Source organism: Gorilla gorilla, chromosome 12 (genome assembly GCF_029281585.2).
Source record: "Gorilla gorilla gorilla isolate KB3781 chromosome 12, NHGRI_mGorGor1-v2.1_pri, whole genome shotgun sequence".
Taxonomy (NCBI): domain Eukaryota; kingdom Metazoa; phylum Chordata; class Mammalia; order Primates; family Hominidae; genus Gorilla; species Gorilla gorilla.
Window position 1 is genome coordinate 119,671,537 of NC_073236.2, and position 21,200 is coordinate 119,692,736.

At 47.3% G+C, this 21,200-nt stretch overlaps 1 non-coding gene and 1 pseudogene across 1 annotated transcript; both read left to right on the plus strand.

The window, feature by feature from the left end:
• The first annotated feature begins 663 nt into the window (after positions 1-663).
• Positions 664-725, plus strand: LOC115933613 (U7 small nuclear RNA). The gene has a single exon (XR_004069481.2). It is a non-coding gene; the product is annotated as a U7 small nuclear RNA (small nuclear RNA).
• A 5,296-nt stretch (positions 726-6,021) lies between these two features.
• Positions 6,022-18,899, plus strand: LOC101131531 (developmentally-regulated GTP-binding protein 1-like; annotated as a pseudogene).
• The last annotated feature ends 2,301 nt before the right edge of the window (positions 18,900-21,200 follow it).

A 21,200-nucleotide genomic window follows, 5' to 3' on the forward strand; every position in this document is an offset into this window, starting at 1 on the left:
CATGCTACAATGCCTGGCTACTTTTTGTATTTTTTGTAGAGATGGGGTCTGTATGTCGTCCAGGCTGATCTCAAACTCCTGCTCAAGCAATCCACCTGCCTCGGCCTCCCAAAGTGCTGGGATTACAGGCATGAGCCACCAGGCCCGGCCAACTCTTAAGACAATATAGGACAAGACAGCCCAAGATAGCTCCTGTAGGCAGTTTCTCCAGTTTCTGCTATGTTCCATTCACAGAACTTTTTTTTTGAAAAGAGCACAAAAAAATCATAACTGTACGGCTTGTTAATTTTCACAAATAAATACTCATGAATCCAGGATTTAGATCAAGAACCAGAACATTACCAGCACCCAGAAACCTTCCCGCACCCTCTTCCACTGAGTGGCCCTTTGAACCCTTACAAAGCCGGAGAGCTCAAGTTCTGGGCCCTGTGGCCTTGGTGAGCAACACCCTGGACCGATCAGAACGACCCAGTGAGTTGGGAAAACGCTCCTTTTACCGATAAACTTGAAGTAACTCATGACTGTGGCTCTGGCACCACCTCAGCGGAGGTGGAAGTGCCATAGAACTTTTAAAAAATATATTTACCAAGAATTAAAACCAGGTGAAATAGTCTTGTATTTGGTAGTTTAAGGGAAAGCAATTGGCTGGATTAAAATTGATTCAAATGTCAGAGCTCTTTTAGAATTTGTCTAGCAGGTTTTCCAGTTTTTACTGGAAAACCCAACAACAGAAAGATCAACAGAAAGATTGATTCAAACTTTCTTGGGCATCAGAAAGTAATGATTCAGAGTTTGGGCTCTAGAATTAGACTGCCCAGGTGCCAAACACTAGCTTCATATCTAGTAGGTAAGTGGTTTCATCTTTTAAGCCTTAGTTTCCTTGTGTAAGTCAAGGAAATGGTGACCTGCTGAGATTGTAAGGATTAAAGAGAATAGACCTGAAGCGCCATGGCAAGTACTCGGTACACATTAGCTACTAAAGCAACTCGTGCACATTACTTGGTTAAAGTAAGTTTTCATTTCTAAAATTTGGTTACATGCAGCTTCAAAACATGGTTTGGAGATCATTTATGTTTCTGCAAATGAGCAAAACTCTTGATTCAAGTTGCAGATAAATCATTAAGTCATGTGTAGATTTGCCCTGATGTATACAAGCTGCCAGGATGGAGAGAAGAGCAAGGAAATCAAAGACATTGTGATGGGAAATCTCGGTATATCTCCCACAAACACACACAAAAGCATATTAGAGACCTAGAAGCTGCTGAGGTTTTGTGGAGGTCAGAGTAGCTCGGGACCATCACCTGATCTCTGCCATTTCTTACCCCATCCCTTGCATGATTTTCACCAGTTTGGAAGCCTCTTGATGCTATGGTTATGCTTCAGTAAAAGAACAGGCCTGCAAATCAGTCAATTCTTTGCTGAGTGTTTGATTTAAAGAGCTACCTCCAGGCCGGGCACAGTGGCTCACACCTGTAATCCCAGCACTTTGGGAGGCTGAGATGGGCAGATCACCTGGGGTCAGGAGTTCGAGATCAGCTTGGCCAACATGATGAAACCCCGTCTTTATTAAAAATACAAAACTTAGGCTGAGTGTGGTGGCTCACACCTGTAATCCCAGCACTTTGGGAGGCCAAGGCAGGCGGATCACCTGAGGTCGGGAGTTTGAGACCAACCTGACCAACATGGAGAAATCCTGTCTCTACTAAAAACACACAAAAAAATAGCCAGCCATGGTGGTGCATGCCTGTCCCAGCTACTCAGGAGGCTGAGGCAGGAGACTCACTTAAACCCGGGAGATGGAGGTTGTGGTGGGCTGAGATCGAGCCATTGCACTGCAACCTGGGCAACAAGAGTGAAACTCCATCTCAGAAAAGAAATACAAAAATCAGCTGGGCAAGGTGGCAGCCGCCTGTAATCCCAACTACTCAGGAAGCTGAGGCAGGAGAATCACTTGAACCCGGGAGGCGGAGGTTGCAGTGAGCCAAGATCACACCACTGCACTCCAGCCTGGGCAACAGAGTGAGACTCCATCTCAAAATAAATAAATAAATAAATAAATAAATAAATAAATACTTATGGCCAATTATTTCTAAATGTCTGCTTCGTTTGAGAGTTGAGCCATAGTTGTAGCCAAGTGAGGAAGAGCCCTCCATAAGGGTCCATCCAACTGATGCATCAAGTTTGAAGGAAGCCACAGTGACACTCCTTAATAAAGCTCTGCCAACTTGGCTTATAGCAAGGAAGCCATTGAACTGGGAAAGATTTGCCTGCTAGCCTTCTAAACCTTTCCCTCTCAACCTCTGCCTGGACAACGAAGTTAGGATGACGGAAGCTTCCTCAAAGCAGTAGGTATTTAGAAGTCAGAAACAAGGGTCTCATCCAACTCTATGCAAAGCACACGTTTTCACCTTCATAGTCAGAAGATATGGGATGTTGGCCAATAATTCTTTATGAACATGGCCATCTAGGATCCTGAGGGAAGTCAAAAGCTGCTTGAGAAGATCATGTGTGATTTCCCTCAGCACACATTTTGGTGCCCATGCAGTTGAGCAGAAGCCTTCCACCCAGTTCAGGATCATATCTTTTTTGTGTAAACAGCATGTAGCTCATGGCCAGAAACAGGTTATGGAAGGAATGCTGAAGAGTGGAGGAAAATCCACCACAAATCATTCCATGACCAAATAGGACCATATGGAGAACATTCAGTCTTATATTTCGTATTGTTTTGTTTTTTGAGACAGGGTCTCACTCTGTCGTCCAGGCTGGAGTGTGCTGGCGTGATCACAGCTCGCTGCAGCCTCAACCTCCCAGGCTCAAGCGATCTTCCCACCTCAGCCTCCTGAGTAGCTGGGACAATAGGCATGCACCACCGTGCCCAGCTCATTTTTAAATTTCTTGGTAAAGACAGAGTCTTGTCATGTTGCCTGAATTGGTCTCAAACTCCTGGACTCAAGTGATCCTCCTGCCTCAGCATCCCAGAGTGCTGAGATCATAGGCATGAGACACTGTGTCTGGCTGGTCTTACCTATTTTTTGAGAAGGCATGAGGTCCTAGGCGGGGGGGAGAAAAATGTAATTCCTAACTCAAAGCCTTTAAATCTAGACAGGAATCAAGATTTCAAAACTAATCAGTGCCTTGGGCTTGGAAGGGAAAGGTAAAATGAAGAGGATGAGGGGATGGCTTTGGGGGATTGAGAGCAAGGTGGATGCAGCAGCCAGTGCATTTTCATAGTCTTATTTATTGAGCAACTACTTTGCGTCAGGTTTCATTTTTTGTTTGTTTGTTTTGAGATAGAGTCTTGCTCTGTTACCCAGGCTAGAGTGCAGAGTGCAGTAGCACAATCTCGGCTCACTGCAACCTCCACCTCCCAGGTTCAAGCGATTCTGCTGCCTCAGCCTCCCAAGTAGCTGGGATTATAGGCGTGGCCCACCATGCCCACCTAAGCCTAATTTTTGTATTTTTAGTAGAGACGGGGTTTCACCATGTTGGCCAGGCTGGTCTTGAACTCCTGACCTCAAGTGATCCGCCCACCTTGGCCTCCCAAAGTGCTGAGATTACAGGCATGAGCCACCGTGCCCGGCCTGTGTCAAGTATTCTTGATGCTGAGGATACAGCCCTCAAGAGGCGCACACCCCAGTGGAGGGAGAAACAGAATGAGATTCTTGATACAAGCAATGCTTCAGTTAACAATAGGGGTCATCACAGATTCTTGAGCAGGGGAGTGACAAGTGCAGTGGTGTGGAGGACCCAGCACAGGCTGGCAGAGCAGCAATAGAGAGGGACTGGAGGCAGGGGAGGTAGCAGTGCCAGTTACAGAGCTGGGGGGCTCCCCCTGACACGGGCGGAGTCTCATCTCTCTCTTGCTTTATTCCCACCCCTGGCCTTTTACGGCCAGAAGCCTTGGAAAGCCGGGTCACACCTGGTGTGCCCCTTCCTATGGCAGGGATGAGGACAAAAGCACGTGTATGGGCTCGCCCTGGAGAAGAGGAGGGGTGTCTGGGAGGCCTCTTCTGCCCTGCTCCTTCAAAAGTCAGTTCTGGTTTGAGCACTGGAGTCTGGGCTTGGAAGGCACCTGTGAGCAGAGGAGGGAGGGGGTCACCCCCCAGAGTTTGGAAGGGTGACAGCTTCATCTATATTCCATTACCCACCCTCTTCTAGAGTAGGGTAGAAAACTAGAGAAGGGACCTGGAAGACAAGGAGGCAGCTTTGTCACAGGAAGAGGCAGCTGTAGACACAACGGCAGCCACCAGGTGACCTAGAGCCCTCCCCACAGGCCCAAGCCTGGCTCACGCAGCAGGGTGGCAAGGGCCTGGGGGCGGCCTTAGAAAGCTGCAAAACTGGCTGTGCGCGGTGGTGATCCCAGCACTTTGGAAGGCCGAGGTGGAGGCTAGCTTGAGTCCAGGAGTTCCAGGCCAGCCTGGGAAACATGGCGAGATGCCCCTGCCTTCCCTATAAAAAAAATAAAAATAATTTTTTTTAAAAAAGCAACTGACCCGCCTGGGTGACACCCTCAAGCCCCCCCCCCCCCCAACCCTTTCCCCACCCGGGCTTCAGTTTGCTCATCGGGGCCTAATCCAGCAGGGCTGTTGCGAAGCTGCCTGGGAGACACCAAGGGGGGACCCCCGCCCCGCCCGCCGAGAGCGCCCCCTAGCGGCCCGGCCCTCCCCTGCGCCGCGGGTCCGGGGGCCCTTCCTAGTCCAGGCGCGGCGCACCCTGAGGGATCCGTCCAGCTCCAGAAGTTTCTTCGTCTAAATTACTTGGAGTTGATCTTTCTAAACGGGATTGCTCAGACACACCCTGCCTTCTCGAACAAGGAAAGAACTCTACCCATCCCACTCAACTGCCATGTACGACCGCCTGCAGCCTCATCACAGGGCACTTCCCATAACATCCTACCACCGCGGACCCCAGGCCTCGCCCCTAAAGCCCGAGCCCTGACATCCTGCAGCCTGGAATCCCACATCTCCAGTCACATGGCCACTGGCCCCGTTTCCCCAAACATGTCCGGAACCGAACCCATCTTCTTGCACCAAACCTTCTTGTGCTCTTCCTCTTCCCTTCCTGAACAAGTCGGCCCTAAAGCCACAGGTTGGGCGACTAAATTTTTTAGTATAAATATATCCCAAACATTGCATAGGACATAATTATACATTTTACACTAAAAAAAATGTTCATCTGAAATTCAAATTTAACTGGGCATTCTGTTTTTATTTGCTAAATCTGACAACCCTACTGCCCCTTGTCTCTGGCCAGCCAGTTCCTCCTCGTCTCCTGGAGCCAGCCCTGGAGCTTCCCTAGACAGATTCCAGGGACAGCTCCTCCAGGCACAAGGTCATGATGGCGGTGATGGCAAATTATTGCAATGGCTTGTTTTCTTACGTTTCTCCACCCACACTGTGAGTTGTTGGAAGGCCAGACTGTGTGTTTCTCTCTCTTTACCCCAAAGCCTGAAGTTAGGTGCTTAGGTAATGCTCACCACTGTAAAGCCAGTAGGAAGTAAGCGCATTTTTCTGTTTTGTTTTTTGTTTGTTGTTGTTTTTGAGATGGAGTCTCGCTCTGTTGCCCAGGCTGGAGTACAGTGGCGCAATCTCGGCTCACTGCAACCTCCGCCTCCAGGGTTCAAGCAATTCTCCTGCTTCAGCCTCCCGAGTAGCTGGGATTACACCCGCATGCCACCACGCCTGGCTAATTTTTGTATTTTTAGTAGAGACGGGGTTTCACCATGTTGGTCAGGCTGGTCCCAAACTCCTGGCCTCGTGATCTGCCCGCCTCAGCCTCCCAAAGTGCTGGGATTACAGGCATGAGCCACCACGCCCGGCCCTAAACGCGTTTTTAAAGGCGGTGTCTCTTGGTGAAGAGCTGTCATACAATGGTGCTGTCAGGGGTCTGTGGGCCACTGTACCGAGGCCTACACTCCCAAGTTCATTGAGTTACTTTTGAAAACCATTATACTTGAGCCAGTTTGCCCGCGGGTGTGTGAAGGGAGACAGTCAGTGTGGAGGCCACAGGGTACTCGCCACGATGAGCAGCACCTTAGCTAAGATCGCAGAGACAGAAGTGGAGATGGCTTGGACTCAACAAGGCCACAGCACACCACCTAGGGCTGCTTAAGGCTCGTCTTGCTAAGCTTCGTCGAGAACTCATTACTCCAAAGGGTGGTGGTGGTGGAGGTCCAGAAGAAGGTTTTGATGTGGCCAAGACAGGTGATGCTTGAATTGGATTTGTTGGTTTTCCATTTGTGGGGAAGTCGACACTGCTTAGTAACCTGGCAGGGGTATATTCTGAGGTGGCAGCCTATGAATTCACTACTCTGAGCACTGTGCCTGGTGTCATCAGATACAAAGGTGCCAAAATCCAGCTCCTAGATCTCCCAGGTATTATTGAAGGTGCCAAGGATGGGAAAGGTAGAGGTCGTCAATCATTGCGGTGGCCTGAACCTGTAACTTGATCCTGATTGTTCTGGATGTCCTGAAACCTTTGGGACATAAGAAGATAATTGAAAATGAGCTGGAAGTCTTTGGCATTCACTTGAACAGCAACCACCACCCCCCAACACTGGCTTTAAGAAGAAGGATGAGGGAGGCATTCCTCTCACAGCCACTTGCCCACAGAGTGAGCTGGATGCTGAAACTGTGAAGAGCATTCTGGCCGAATACAAGATTCATAATGCCGATGTGACTCTACGTAGTGATGCTACAGCTGATGACCTCATTGATGTGGTGGAAGGAAACAGAGTTTATATCCCCTGTATCTATGTTAAATAAGATTGACCAAATGTTATGTTAAATAAGATTGACCAAATGTTATCTTATGTTAAATAAGATTGACCAAATCTCCATTGAGGAATTGGATAGCACTATAAGGTGCCTCACAGTGTACCCATCTCTGCCCATCACCGCTGGAATTTTGATGACCTATTGGAAAAGATCTGGGACTATCTGAAACTAGTGAGAATTTACACCAAACCCAAAGGCAATTACCAGGTTACACATCCCCGGTGGTGCTTCCTTACTCCAGGGCCACAGTGGAGATTTCTGCATGAAGATTCACAAAAATCTTATCAAAGAATTTAAATATGCTCTGGTCTGGGGTCTCTCTGTGAAACACAATCCTCAGAAAGTGGGTAAAGACCATACGTTGGAGGACAAGGATGTCATTCAAATTGTGAAGAAGTGCAACCTTTTCCTTTTCCCATCTACCGGGCGAACCACAGCAGCCTTCCCCATGATCAAGCACCCTACCCCAGTTCCTTCTGGTTTTGGCAGTCACTGGATCAGGATCCAGGGGAGGGAGATGGAGGCACCAAAACTGGCACTTCGTTTGTCTTACCTTGCTGTCACCTTGTATGTCGAACTGCATAAAAGACCCGGCAGGCTGGTCAGCTATGTGCAAAAAAAAAAAAAGAAAAAGAAAACCATTATACTTCAGCGAATTCTTATAGTAAAAAAACTTCCCAACAATCAAAATCAAACAAAATAAAAACAAACAAAACGCTTCTTCTCATTGTCTCTGCCTTTCAATTTCATTCCCCTCCCAAGAGTTAATCGTTGTTAACTGTTGAGTACGCAAATTCCAAATATTTTTCTTTGTATTTATTAGGCCATAATGAAGAGCCTAATAAACCCAAGAAGCTGAAATCATACAGGACACATTCACTGAATAGAATGCAATTTAATTAGAAACAGAGGGCAAAACAATCTTAGAAACAGAAATATATTTATATTAATAAAGCATATACCTTCAAAATATAAATATATTTGTTACTAGAAATATATCTTAGAAAAAAATTTTTTTGAGACAAGGTCTCGCTAGGTTTCCAGGCTGGCCTTGAATTCCTGGCCTCAAACAATCCTCCCACCTAGGCCTCCCAGAGTATTGGGATTACAGGCATGAGCCACCATGCCTAGTCTAGAAATTTTTTTAAATACTCTTCTTAGTAACTCCTCGTTTAAAGAGCTAATCTAATCTGGAACAAACTATTATGGGTTAATTTCCAAATTAATAGCAATGACAGACATATATAAAAACCTGGGGATTCAGGCCAAACGTTATTTAAAGAAAATGTTTAGTCAAGAAAATCTGAAGATAAATGAACTCAAGAAGCTAGTAAAATAAGAACAAAAAAAATTACAAAGAAAGCAGAAGGACGGAATTAATAACAAACTCACACACACACTCACAAAAACTTGACCAGTTAAAAATAATGAATTAGACATGCTTTTGGAAAATTTGAATTTAGCAAAAAAGATGAAAGGCACTAACAGTAAGAAGATATAAAATTGTGATTTTTAATTATAAGAGAATTTATATTAAAAGTCTACTTACAAACTAAAAATCAAATGAAATAAATAATTTTCTTTCCTTTTTTTTTTTGAGACAGAGTCTCACTCTGTCTGTCACCCAAGCGGGAGTGCAGTGGTATGATCACCATCACAGTTCACTGCAAACTCAGCCTCCCAGGCTCAAGTTATCCTCCCACCTCAGCCTCCCAAGTAGCTAGGACCACAGGTGTGCCCCACCACACCCAGCTAATTTTTAGTATTTTTTTATAGAGATGAGTTTTCGCCACATTGCCCAGGGTGGTCTCAAACCTCTGAGCTCAAGCGATCCTCCCGCCTCAGCCTTTCGAAGTGCTTGGATTTACAGGTGTAAGCCTCTGCACCCAGCCCAAAATAAATAATTTTCTAGGGAAATATATAGTTCCAAAATTGATTCAAGAAGAGTGGGAAACTTGACTATATCAATACCATTAAAGAAATTAAGGAAGTAGGAAACAAACAAACAAACAAAACCAGAGGTATCACGTTTCCTGATTTCAAAACTTATTAGAAAGCTACAGTAATCCAAACAGTGTGGCACTGGCATAAAGACAGACATACAGACCGAAGGAAGAGAATAGACAGACCATGGAGAAACCCTCGCATATATGGTCAAGTGATCTTCCACAAGGGTGCCAAGACCGTCCAATGAGGAAACAACAGTCGTTGCAACAAGTGATGCAAAAGTTGGTCCCTTACCTTACATCATATGCAAAACTAACTAAAAATGGATGAAGATCTAAACGTAAGATGGAAAACTGTGAAACCCTATAAGAAAATGTAGGGGGAAAGCTTCGTGATGTTGGATTTGGCAGTGATTTTTGGCTATGACAGCAAAAACACATGCAAAAGCAAAACTAAATAAATGAGACTACATCAAACTTTAAAATGTCTGTGCACCAAAGGAAACAATCAACAAAGTGGAAAGGCAATCTACAGACTGGGAGAAAATATTTGCAAATATGTAAATAATAAAGGGTTAATATTCAGAATACATAGACACCTACAACTCAACAACAACAAAAAATAACGTGATTTTAAAATGGACAAAGGACTTAAATAGACATTTCTCCAAAGATGATATATAAATGGCCAAGAAGAATGTGAAAAGATGCTCAACGTCATCAGTCATCATCACGGAAATGCAAGTCAAAGCCGCAATGAGATATCATTTCACACCCATTGAGACAGCTACTAAAAGAAAAGAAAAAGAACAAGGAGATAACAAGTGTTGGTGAAGCCTCTGTGGAAGAAACAATATGGTGTGTCTTTGAAAAATTAAAAATAGAATTACCATGTGATTCAGCAATCCCACTTCTTGAAATACATCCAAAGGAATTGAAAGCAGGCTCATATTAAAACAGTCAATAGCTAGTGGTGTGTGTTTATATACAATGAAATTTTTATCAGCCTTGAAAAGAAAGGGTACATGCCACAGCATGGAGGAAAGTTGAGGACACTGCACTAAATGAAATAAACCAGCCACAAAAAGACAAATACTGTATTTCCCCAAATGAGTTGAAAACTTTGTCCATAAAAAAAACTGCATATGAATGTTTATGTCAGCTTTATTCATCATTGCTAAACATTCAGAACAAACCAAGATATCCTTCAGAAATAGATGAACTGGTACATCGATACAACACAATATTGTTCAGCAAGAAAAAGGAATGTGCTATCATGGCTTGATAAGCCATGAAAAGACCTGGAGGAACTCTAACTCCACATTGCTAGATGAAAGAAGCCAATCTGAAAAGGCTGCATACTGTGTGTTTGCTTGCAGCTATTCGACACTCTGGAAAAGGCAAAACTATAAAGACAGTAAAAAGATCAGTGGTCGCAAGGGGTTGGGAGGAGGGAGGAATGAGTAGGAGGACACAAGGAATGTTTTGGGCTGTGAAAAGACTCTGTAGGCTACTGTAATGGTGGAGACATGTCATTATGCATTTGTCAAAACCCACAGAGTGTACACCATCAAGAGTGTAGTCTGATGTGAACGAGGGACCTTAGTGAATGACAGCATGTCAGTACTGGTTTGTCAGTTGTAACAGATGTGTCAAACCAATGCAACAGGTTAACCATAGGAGAAACCGTGTGGGGCAGGGTGCGGAGAGGTCAATGAGAACTCCCTGTACTTATGACTCAATTTTTCTGTAAACCTAAAATTGCTCTTTAAAAAAAGGTCTATTAATTTAGGAAGGAAGGAGGGAAGGAAGGAAGAAGTAAGGAAGGAAGGGAGGAAGGGAGGGAGGGAGGGAAGAAGGGTAGGAAGGAAGGGAAGGAAGGAAGGAGGGTGGGAAGGAAGGAGAGTGGGAAGGAAGGGAGGGAGAGAGGAAAGAGGGAAAGAAGAAAGGAAGAAAGGAAGAGGGGGCTTCTCCTTACACAGGGCCTGGCTCCTGGTGGGCTCTTGCCAGGTGTGAATTCCCACCCAGCCTCCATCCCAGGGCACTGGTCCTTTCTCCCCTCCAGCCTATGGCTCACTTCCTCAGGTGTGTAATCAGGCTCTCGCTTGCCCCGGGCAACATTCCCACTCCTTAGCTTGGCAGTTAAGGCCTTCACCGGTTGCCCCAGCTTCCTGTCATCCCCACCCACTGCCACTCCCTTCAGCCGCTGCCCTGAGCATTTAGGGAACACCATTACTCAGCGGTTCGTAGATGGCCCTGGCCCTTTCAGGGCCTCAGCTGGCCAAGTCCTCTTCTAGCTTGAGTAGCCCTGCCCACTTGCTCCCCTGCCTGACAAACTGCTACTCAGCAGGCAGGTTTCTGCCTGGACGTCAACTCCTCCAGGAAGCCTTCCCTGAACTCCTCCCTGCAACCCAGGACTGGGGCCCCTGGCTCTTGAACCATCTCGTCATAGGACTCAAAGATTGCAGTTGCCCCAGGGCAGGGCCCTGCCTTGGACAGCATGCACCCCCAGGCCCTGGCTGGGAGTGGGCACTCGCTGCAATTTAAGAGCATCCAAAGGACCATGGAGACACAGTATTTGGGGAGAGCAACGTAGCAGTGGTCTCAGAATCTCCTCCAAGGCAGCCAGGCCACTTCTGTCCTAAGAAAGGTTTGTCCGCTGTGGGACGATGTCCACGTGAGGATATTCAACAGTATTGTTTGTGACAGCAAAGCCTTTAAAAATGGCACCCATCAGAAGGGGAATGGTTAAATAAATCAAGATATAGCCAAACCAGAGAATACCAAGCAGCCACTAACAAGATTGAGTCTTATCTGTAGATACTGACATTTCTTTTTTTTTCCTTTTTTTTTTCTTTTTTTGAGATGGAGTCTCGCTCCATTGCCTAGGCTGGAGTGCAGTAGCATGATCTCAGCTCACTGCAACCTCCGCTTCCTAGGTTCAAGCTTTCTCCTGCCTCAGCCTTCTGAGTAGCTGGGATGACAGGCGTGTGCCACCACACCCAGCTAATTATTTTTTTTTTTTTTTTTTTTTTTTGTGACAGGTCTCTCTGTGTCACCCAGGCTGGAGTGCAGTGGTGCAATCTCAGCTCACTGCAACCTCTGCCTCCTGGGTTCAAGTGATTCTCATGCCTCAGCCTCCCAAGTAGCTGGGATTTCAGGTGCCCGCCAAGATGCCTGGCTATTTTTGTATTTTTAGTAGAGACAAGGTTTCACCATGCTGGTCAGGCTGGTCTTGAACTCGTGACCTCAAGTGATCCACCCACCTCAGCCTCTCAAAGTGCTGGGATTACAGGCATGAGCCACCGCACCTGGCCTCCATTGTGTTTTTGTTTTGATTTTTATTTTCAGGAGATGGGCGCTCCTAGAGCATGGGTTTATGCTGATGGGAAAGTCATCATTTCCACACCACGGAACACTACTCAGCAATGAAAAGGAACACACTCCTGATGCACACAGCTTGGATGGAGCTCAGATGCAGTCTCCTAAATGAAAGAAGCCAGACTCAAAAGGCTTCCTACTATACGACTCATAGGACATCTGGAAAAGGCAACACTTACAGAAAACGGATGAGTGGCTGCCAGGAGCCAGGGGTGGGGAAGGGGTTGACTACAAAGGGTGCAGGGAAGTTTTGGGGATGAGTAAACTGTTCTAGATCCTAACTGTAGTGGTGGTTATACAATTGCATGCATTTGAAAAAAGACTGTATAACAATAAGGGCAAATTTTACTGTGTATAAAATATACCTTAGTTTTTTTAAGAAAGGAAAAAATTACATTTTCTTTTTAACATTACATGCCCCCTTTTTTCCACTCATTTTGACTGTAACATAAATTCGAATTATTAAAATATTTCAGACTGGGCGCAGTGGCTCACACCTGTAATCCCAGCACTTTGGGAGGCCGAGGCGAGCGAATCGCCTGAGGTCAGGAGGTCAAGACCAGCTTGGCCAACATGGGGAAACCCCATCTCTACTAAAACACAAAAATTAGCCAGCCGTGGTGGCGGATGCCTGTAATTCCAGCTACTCGGGAGGCTGAGGCAGGAGAATCACTTGAACCCAGGAGGTGGAGGTTGCAGTGAGCCGAGATCGCACCGCTGCACTCCAGCCTGGGCAGCAACAGCAAAACTCTGACAAAAGAAAAAGAAAGAAGGAGAGAGAGAGAGGGAGGGAGGCTTAGAGAGGTTGTATGACTTGTCCAGGGTGGCAGGGCCAGAGTTCAAATCCAGACGGTTTGATGTTAGAGTGAACACATTCAACCGCCGTGCTAGGGCTCTGGAACTCAGATCCCTGCAGGGCCCAGCAGGTAGTGGACCAGCTAGAAAGACACACTCTGTGACTGTGGCTTCCGCTGGTCTTTGCTTTGACTGGATGTGGGTCCAGCATATTAGCTCTTCCAATTCAGCTAGAAAAGTCAGAATTTTTTTTTTTTTTTTTTAAGACAGAGTTTCGCTCTTGTCGCCCAGGCTGGGGTGCAGTGGTGCGATCTCGGCTCACTGCAACCTCTGCCTCCCAGGTTCAGGTGGTTCTCCTGCCTCAGCCTCTCAGGTAGCTGGGATTACAAGCTCCTGCCACCACACCCGGCTAATTTTTGTATTTTTAGTAGGGACGGGGTTTCACCATGTTGTCTAAGCTGGTGTCAAACTTTTGACCTTAGGCGATCCACCTGCCTCGACCTCCCAAAGTGCTGGGGTTACAGGCGTGAGCCACCACACCTGGCCGAAAAGTCAGAAATCTTGATTCTTACATGCAATTCTCCGATGGAAATCTCCTTTTTAAAATAGTGTAGGCTGGGTGCCAGCACTTTAGGAGGCCAAGGCAGGCAGATCACCTGAGGTTAGAGTTCAAGACCAGCCTGGCCAACATGGTAAAACCCCATCTCTACAAAAATACAAAAATTAGCTGGGTGTGATGGCGGGTACCTGTAGTCCCAGCTACTCGGAAGGCTGAGGCGGGAGAATCACTTGAACCCAGGAGGCAGAGGTTGCAGTGAGCCGAGATTGTGCCACTGCACTCCAGCCTGGGTGACAGAGTGAGACTCAATCTCAAAAAAAAAAAAAAAAAAATAGCATAAGGGGAAAACAAAAAGAAAACAAAATAAAATAGTTTAAAGGCAAAACACTTCTACAGGCCAAATGCAGCCCTAGGGGCTGTCCCTTTGCAACCTCTGTCCCATTCCTAGGGAATGCAAAGTCACTTTCTCATCTTCTGTTGAGTGAACTCAGTTACTCATCTGTTACGTGAATTTGCATATGCATCCTGGGGCTGGAGGTGAGGCACACCTGTGTGCGTGAAGGTGCGTGCACATGTGCTACACACAGGTATGAGCGCTGACATAACACTATGACTTATACATCCTGGCTGCGGTGAGCTCAGGAATCTCTTCAGAGCCCAGCCCAGATTCTCCCCTGCGGGCTTTAGAATCTCCAACTTCTCTATGATTTCTAGGGTCCTACCTTGTGCCAGGTAAAGTGCTAAGTGTTTTATATGTATTATGTCAGAAGGCTTAGGAACTTGCCTAAAATGAGTCTATCTGCCTCTCCCAGTGAATCCCACTGTGGGTACCCACGGCATCACTAGCATGCAGGGGGCACTTACACGTGTGTGCCAGGCCCTATGGAGGGCTTAGCTCATTCAATGCTTTTGACTCTTTGAGGTAGGTACTAGTATTTCTCCAATTCACAGAGGAACAAATTAAAGAGCAAAGAGGTTACTGCTTGCCTGAAGTCACACAGCTAAAGTAGCTCAAAGAATGTGTAGAAGAACTGGCTGGGCAACATGGCAAAACCCTATCTCTACAAAAAATACAAAAATTAGCCAGGCATGGTGGTATGTGCCTGTGGAGGCTGGGTGGGGAAGATCACCTGAGCCCAGGAGGCAGAGGTTGCAGTGAGCTGTGATTATGTACGTCACTGCATTACCCCAGCATGGGTGACAGAGTGAGACCTTGTCTCAAAAAAAATCAAAACAACAACTCCTCCCAGCCCCCCCCCCCGCCCCTCCCCTCACAAACAGCATATTGCATACAACAATTAGCAGGCTTTGTAGAGTCTGTCCCTGGGCAGCCAAGGCGGGTGGATGGCCTGAGCTCAGGAGTCCAAGAGCAGCCTGGCCAACATGGTGAAACCCCATCTCTACTAAAAATACAAAAATTATCCGTGTGTGGTGGCAGGCACCTGTAATACCAGCTACCCAGGAGGCTGAGGCAGGAGAATCGCTTGAACCCGCGCAGTGGAGGTTGCAGTGAGCCGAGATTGTGCCACTGCACTCCAGTCTGGGCGACAGAGCAAGACTCTGTCTCAAAAAAAAAAAAAAAAAAAAAAAAGTCTGTCCCTAGCAAAGCAGGTGAGGTGGGACAGGGGGAGCTACTTCCCTGCTCCAGCCCGAAGAGCACCAGCACGGGCTCCCCTTCCCCACAGGCGCTGAGTCACAGAGAGCCTGGTGCTGCTCAGACTCCAGATCCTTGATGATGCCCTGCAGGGCAGGGGCTAGTGTGAGCCAGTGGCGAGTGGCCTCACTCCAGGAAATGGCTCAGGGTGACTGGGCCCAGCTGCACCTGGGAGGGTGTGGCTGATGTTGGCACTCCTCCCTGCTGGAGAGCTTCCTGTCCAAGCTTCCAACAAAGGCAACAAAGGCTCGTCCTTGAGGCAGCCTAGAAGTGAGTCACGAGCCCCGGGGTGGTCTACCACAGGACTTCAGCACCTAGTGCTGCCCCAGCCTAGGCAGCCACTTTACACACTGATTCGGCCCCTCTGACGCTAGCTGTTTACGTAAACCAGGTGGAAATGTACCCTCACCAAGGATTTTCCACATTGCACTGTTCCTCTCCTTCATCCCTCTCCAAGCCTCATCGCATCCTGCCTCCTCCATATTATTCAATCCTGGCTCCCCACATTGTACCTTCACGGCTCCCGCATAGGGTGTCCCAGCCCACAGTCTCCCTCCCTGCAGCCTGCCCTTCACACAGTGGCCAGAGGATCTTTTCAAAATGCAAACCACTGGCTCCTCCAGCCTAGGCACGGCCCGTTACTGGCACATGCTGCTCAGGCTCTCTCCCTCTGATCCAGCCCTTGCCAGAGGTCCTGTGCCCCGGCCAGTCCAGCCCACCTCAGACTCCTTCCAGTTCCTGAACATCCTGAAGCTCTGTCTTGCTTCTTTGCCTGCTCTTTGCTGGGTTTCCTGTTTGGAATGTCCTTTCCCTGCTCTATCTGCCTGCAGTAGGCTGAATAATTACCCTTAAAAGATATCTATATCCCAGCCCCTGGAGCCTGTGAATGTTAACTTATAGAACAACAACCAATACAAGGTGGTGGTGGTGGGTCTTTGCAGATGTGCAGATGTGATTAAGAATTTTGAGATGGGGGCGATTATTGGGAATTATTCCAGTGGGCCCTGCATGCAGTCCTGTATTCTTACAAGAGACAGCCAGAGGGAGATTTCACTATACACAGAGAGGAAGGCAATGTGAAGATGGAGCAGAGAGAGCTTTGAAGCCGCCAGCTTTGATGACTGGAGTGATGGGACCACAAGCCAATGAATACCAGCAGCCACCAGAGGCTGAAAGGGGCAAGAGATGGATTCTCCCTAGAGCCTTGGGAGGGAGCACCAACCTGCCCACACCTTGATTTCAGCCCAGTGAAACTGATTTTGGACTTCTGACTTCCAGAACCATAAAAGAATGAGTGTTTGTTTGTTTATTTATTTATTTATTTATTTATTTATTTATTTATTTAGAGATAGGGTCTTGCTTTGTTGCCCAGGCTGGAGTTCAGTGGCATGATCTTGGCTCACTGCGGCCTTAACCTCCCAGGCTCAAGCAATCCTTTCACCTTAGCCTCCCAAGTAGCTGGGACTACAGGCACGTGCCACCACACCCAGCTAATTTTTTTGTTTTTTGTTTTTGCAGAGATGAGGGCTCACTATATTGCCCAGGCTGGTCTCAAACTCCTGAGCTCAAGAAATCCACCCACCTTGGCATCCCAAAGTGCTGGGATTACAGGTATGAACCACCTCACCCAGCCTAAGTGGGTGCTATTTTAAGCCACCAAATTTGTAGAAATTTATTACAGCAGCCACAGGAATCGAATACACTACCCAAATCCTGTTTCTTGATCCAAGGACAGGTTTTAATGGCTTCCCACCCACCCTCAACCTTCCTCATCATTGAAACCTTTGGGAACTTTATCCCTGCGTCCGGAATCCATCATTTCCTTACTGCTGCTGATGAACAGGTTAGTATTGCACGCACTTCTTTGTTTTATAATGATTGTTTAGTTCAGTTTTTCCCCAAAGACTGAACTCACAGAAAATGAAAACCTTATGTTTTCACTTTGGTATCTCCGGCACTCAGCCCTGGGCCTGGCTCCCAGTAGGGTCTCTGCAGCATAGCACTGCTGCATTGCACAACTCCACAAGCACCATTCACACCCGACGCTATGGACTGTGAATCTCTAGAGCACGATTCCACAGGACCCACCCTCCCTCCCTTCCTTCCCTCTCTTTTTCTCTTTGTCTTTCTTCCTTCCCTCCTTCTTCCTTTTTTCTTTCTCTTTCTTTTTCTTTCTTTCTCTCTCTATCCCTCCCTCCCTTCTTTTTTCTTTCTCTTTTCTTTCTTTTTCTTTCTCTCTCTCCCTCCCTCCCTTCTCTTCTTTCTTTTTCTTTCTTTCTCTGTCTCCCTCCCTTCCTTCTTTCTTTCTTTCCTTCCTTTCCTTCCTTTTCTTTTCTTTCTCTTCCTTTTTCCTTTCTCTCTTTTCCTTCCTTTCTTCCTTCCTTCCTTCCCTCGTTCTCTCTTTCCTTCCCTTCCTTCCTTTCTTCTTTCTTTCTCTCTCTGTCTCTTTCTCTCTTTCTCTCGAGTGCAGTAGCACAATCTCGGCTAACTGCAACCTCTGTCTCCCAGGTTCAAGGGATTCTTGTGCCTCAGCCTCCCAAGTAGCTGGGATTATGGACATGTGCCACCACACCAGGCTAATTATTGTATTTTTAGTAGAGATGGGGTTTCACCATGTTAGCCAGGCTGGTCTCAAACTCCTGGCCTCAAGTGATCCATCCACTTTGGCTTCCCAAAGTGCTGGGATTATACGCATGAGCCACCGCACCCAGCCAGGATACCATTTTCATGGAAGACACTGAATCATACTTCCTGGAACTGGGTAATGCTCCATCTCTAGACATATTTATCAAATAAATGAACTATACTCCACTCTCCGCCTCCAAAACAAAAAAGTTATTCCCATAGACAAAGGGTTCCTAGGCCTCCCTAGGATGATGGGCACCATGAGGTGATAAAGGTGGTCCCTTGCGGGGATCGCTTTGGGGAAGTAGATACTCTGATTTGGATGTGTAAATTCCAATGATATCTACAAAAGGTGTATTATTCTCTCTCTTTCCTGCTACTAAATATTAGAGGCAACTTAGAAGGCAAGGGAAATTATAAGTTAGAAAGGGACAGTCGGCACATGGGCAAGGCAGGTTTGAGGTTGAGAGCAGAGAAGCAGGACATAAAGTCCAATCCACTTGCTGCACACCAAATCCCCAGATGATTTGGAGCTGCCAAAGCACGAAAGTGCAGACACACTTGGTTACATATTTCTCAATATCTAAGAATGAACATATGGCCAGGCACGGTGGCTCACGCCTGTAATCCCAGCACTTTTGGAGGCCGAGGTGGGTGGATCTCCTGAGGTCAGGAGTTCGGGACCAGCCTGGCGAACATGGTGAAACCCATCTCTACTAAAAATACAGAAGTTAGCCGGGCGTGGTGGCAGGTGCCTGTAATCCCAGCTACTTGAGAGGCTGAGGCAGGAGAGTCACTTGAAGCCAGGAGGCGGAGATTGCAGTGAGCCGAGATCATGCCATTGCTCTCCAGCCTGGGGGACACAGCGAGAGTCCGTCTCAAAAAAAAAAAAAAAAAAAAAAAAGGATGAACATATTCGTTCCTTAGAAGAAACCAAAACTTTCCACTGCTTCTAGGTCTTCATGTCTCACAACAGACCCAAGGACAGCTCCGCAGCAGTGGTGGGTGAGGGGCTTCCTCTGGAGTCCCCCGATGGCACGCAGGGCCATGCCCCTGCACTGGGACCCAGTGAGAGCCAATCCTACAGTGCATTAGAGGAGACATACGCTGGTGTGGCCTTCAAACAGTTCTCTGAAAAACCTCTCCAACATGGCTCCTTCTAGCCTACACCTCTTTTTTGGGCAGGAATTGTCCCCAAACTTAACATACAGTCTGGGGCTGGGGAACTGGCTGGGCTGCCTCCTAGAGGCTCTTTGTAGCAGCATCTTCAAAGCCATTCCTCTCACCCTCCTCCTCAGGCACCTCTTCCTCCCTTTTCCAGTTGTCCTCCCCGTACCCTTCTGAGATGATTCACTTAGTCTTATACAGAAGAATGAATTCATCAGTGTATTTTTAGGATTAGAATTGCTGGCAAGTGAGAGAAAATTCAGAGAAACAGTGTCCTAAACAAACAAAAAGAGACATCTTCCCATCATGTATAAGTCTGCGTGGGCAGTCCAGGGATGACGCTATACTCCATGGGGCAGGGACCCATGCTTCCTTTAACTTGTTCCTCTGCTGTGGATGGCCTCTGTTCCCATGTTCACTTCATGGTCCAAGAAGGCTGCTTCAGAGGCAGCCATCAGATCTGTATTCCGGCCAGGAGAAAAGAGAAAAGGGAAGGAGAGCATGCTTGACACCTTTCTGAAAGTGCATGTACCACTTCTGCTCATGTGCCACTGGCAAAACCCTAATCATGTGGCTACGCGTGGCTGTAAGAGAGGCAGGGAAAGGTAATCTTTATTTTAAATAGCCATAAGCCCAACTGAAATTTAAGGAATCTCTTACTGAGAAAGAGGAAAACAGATGTGATAAGTAAACAGAAGTGTCTGCCCAACCAGTCAGCAACTAAAGGCTTCAGCAAAACATTTCCTAATGGGAGGGATGGTCAAAATCAAACAGCAATAAGATATAATTTTACTTGCATCGGCTGGCAAAATATAAAAGGCCCAACACCAAGTCATAGGAAGATGTAGAAAAATGGAAATGCTCATAACTGCTGTTGGGAGTGTAAATTACTATAAGCCCTTTGGAGAGCAATTTGCTTAGAGCAATTGCTTACAACAATTCCTGAGAAAGTTGAAGATGTTTATACCTATAATCCAGAGCTCTACTTCTAGAGAAAGCCTCACATATGCACTCAAGAAGACAAGTATAAGGGCCAGGCGCAGTGGCTCACGCCTGTAATCCCAGCGCTTTGGGAGGCCGAGACGGGTGTATCACCTGAGGTTGGGAGTTCAAGACCAGCCTGACCAATATGGTGAAACCTCGTCTCTACTAAAAATACAAAATAAATAAATAAATAAATAAATAAATTAGCTGGCCTGTGGTGGCGTGCGACTGTAATCCCAGCTATTTAGGAGGCTGAGGCAGGAGAATTGCTTGAACCCGAGAGGTCGAGGCGATTCTCCCTGCCTCAGCCTCCCGAGTAGCTGGGATTATAGGCACCTGCCACCATATCCGGCTAATTTTTGTATTTTTGGTAGAGATGAGGATTCACCGTGTTAGCCAGGCTGATCGAGAACTCCTGACCTCAGGTGATCTGCCCGCCTCGGCCTCCCAAAGTGCTGGGGTTACAGGCGTGAGCCATCGCGCTTGGCCGTGAGTGACTTTTAAAAAATGAAAAGACTCCATCGAATCCTCCCTAACCCCAGTTTCCTCTGTTTTGAGCAGTAGAGAAAGGTAAGATTCCAAAATTCCTATTTTTCCACCATACTGGGTTGAAGGGATCTGTGGAGCCACCCTCTGGTAGAGGTAGAACCTTCGAAAAGGGCATTTTTAATCCACAGGGACTCCTCGAGCTCAGCTGGACCTCCGTGGTGCCGTGCTGTGAGACCATCCATCACTCAGGCACTCAGCGAGCTCACATCGGCCCCCAAGAACCCTGATGAAGGTCTTCTTGCCCCCTAGACAGACTTGGGGAGACGGAGACCCCAAAAGCGAGAGCTCTTTGAGGTCAAACAGGTGCTCAGGAGCAGGGGTACAAGCAGGCCATCATCTTTTAGTGCTGTGAGGAGGAGTGGGGGGATGAGATGGGGACGCAGGAGGCTGCTCGGCTCCAGAGCCTGCTCCACGGTGGAAGGTGGAGGAGAGTCCAGGGTCCCACGGTCAGTCCCTGCGTGGCCCAGGAAGGTTTAATTCTTTTAAAGAGGAACACTGGACACTTCCCGATATTTTCTTGGTCCCCAGCTCAGGCCGACCCAAGTTCTTGTCTTCCGCCTAGGGAAGACAGGGGAGGACGACGCCATCTTTGGTCTCAGGGCCCAGGTGCGAAGGTCGTTTGGCACCATCTCTCCTGCCTGCCAGATGTGGGCAGGGCCCGTCCGGTTCTTCCCCTTTGCTCTCTCGGCCGTTTCCCCTACACCCGCAGGCCTTCCACAGCTTTTTGGACTGAGGCCCAGGGCCTCGCAGGGGATCTCGAAGGA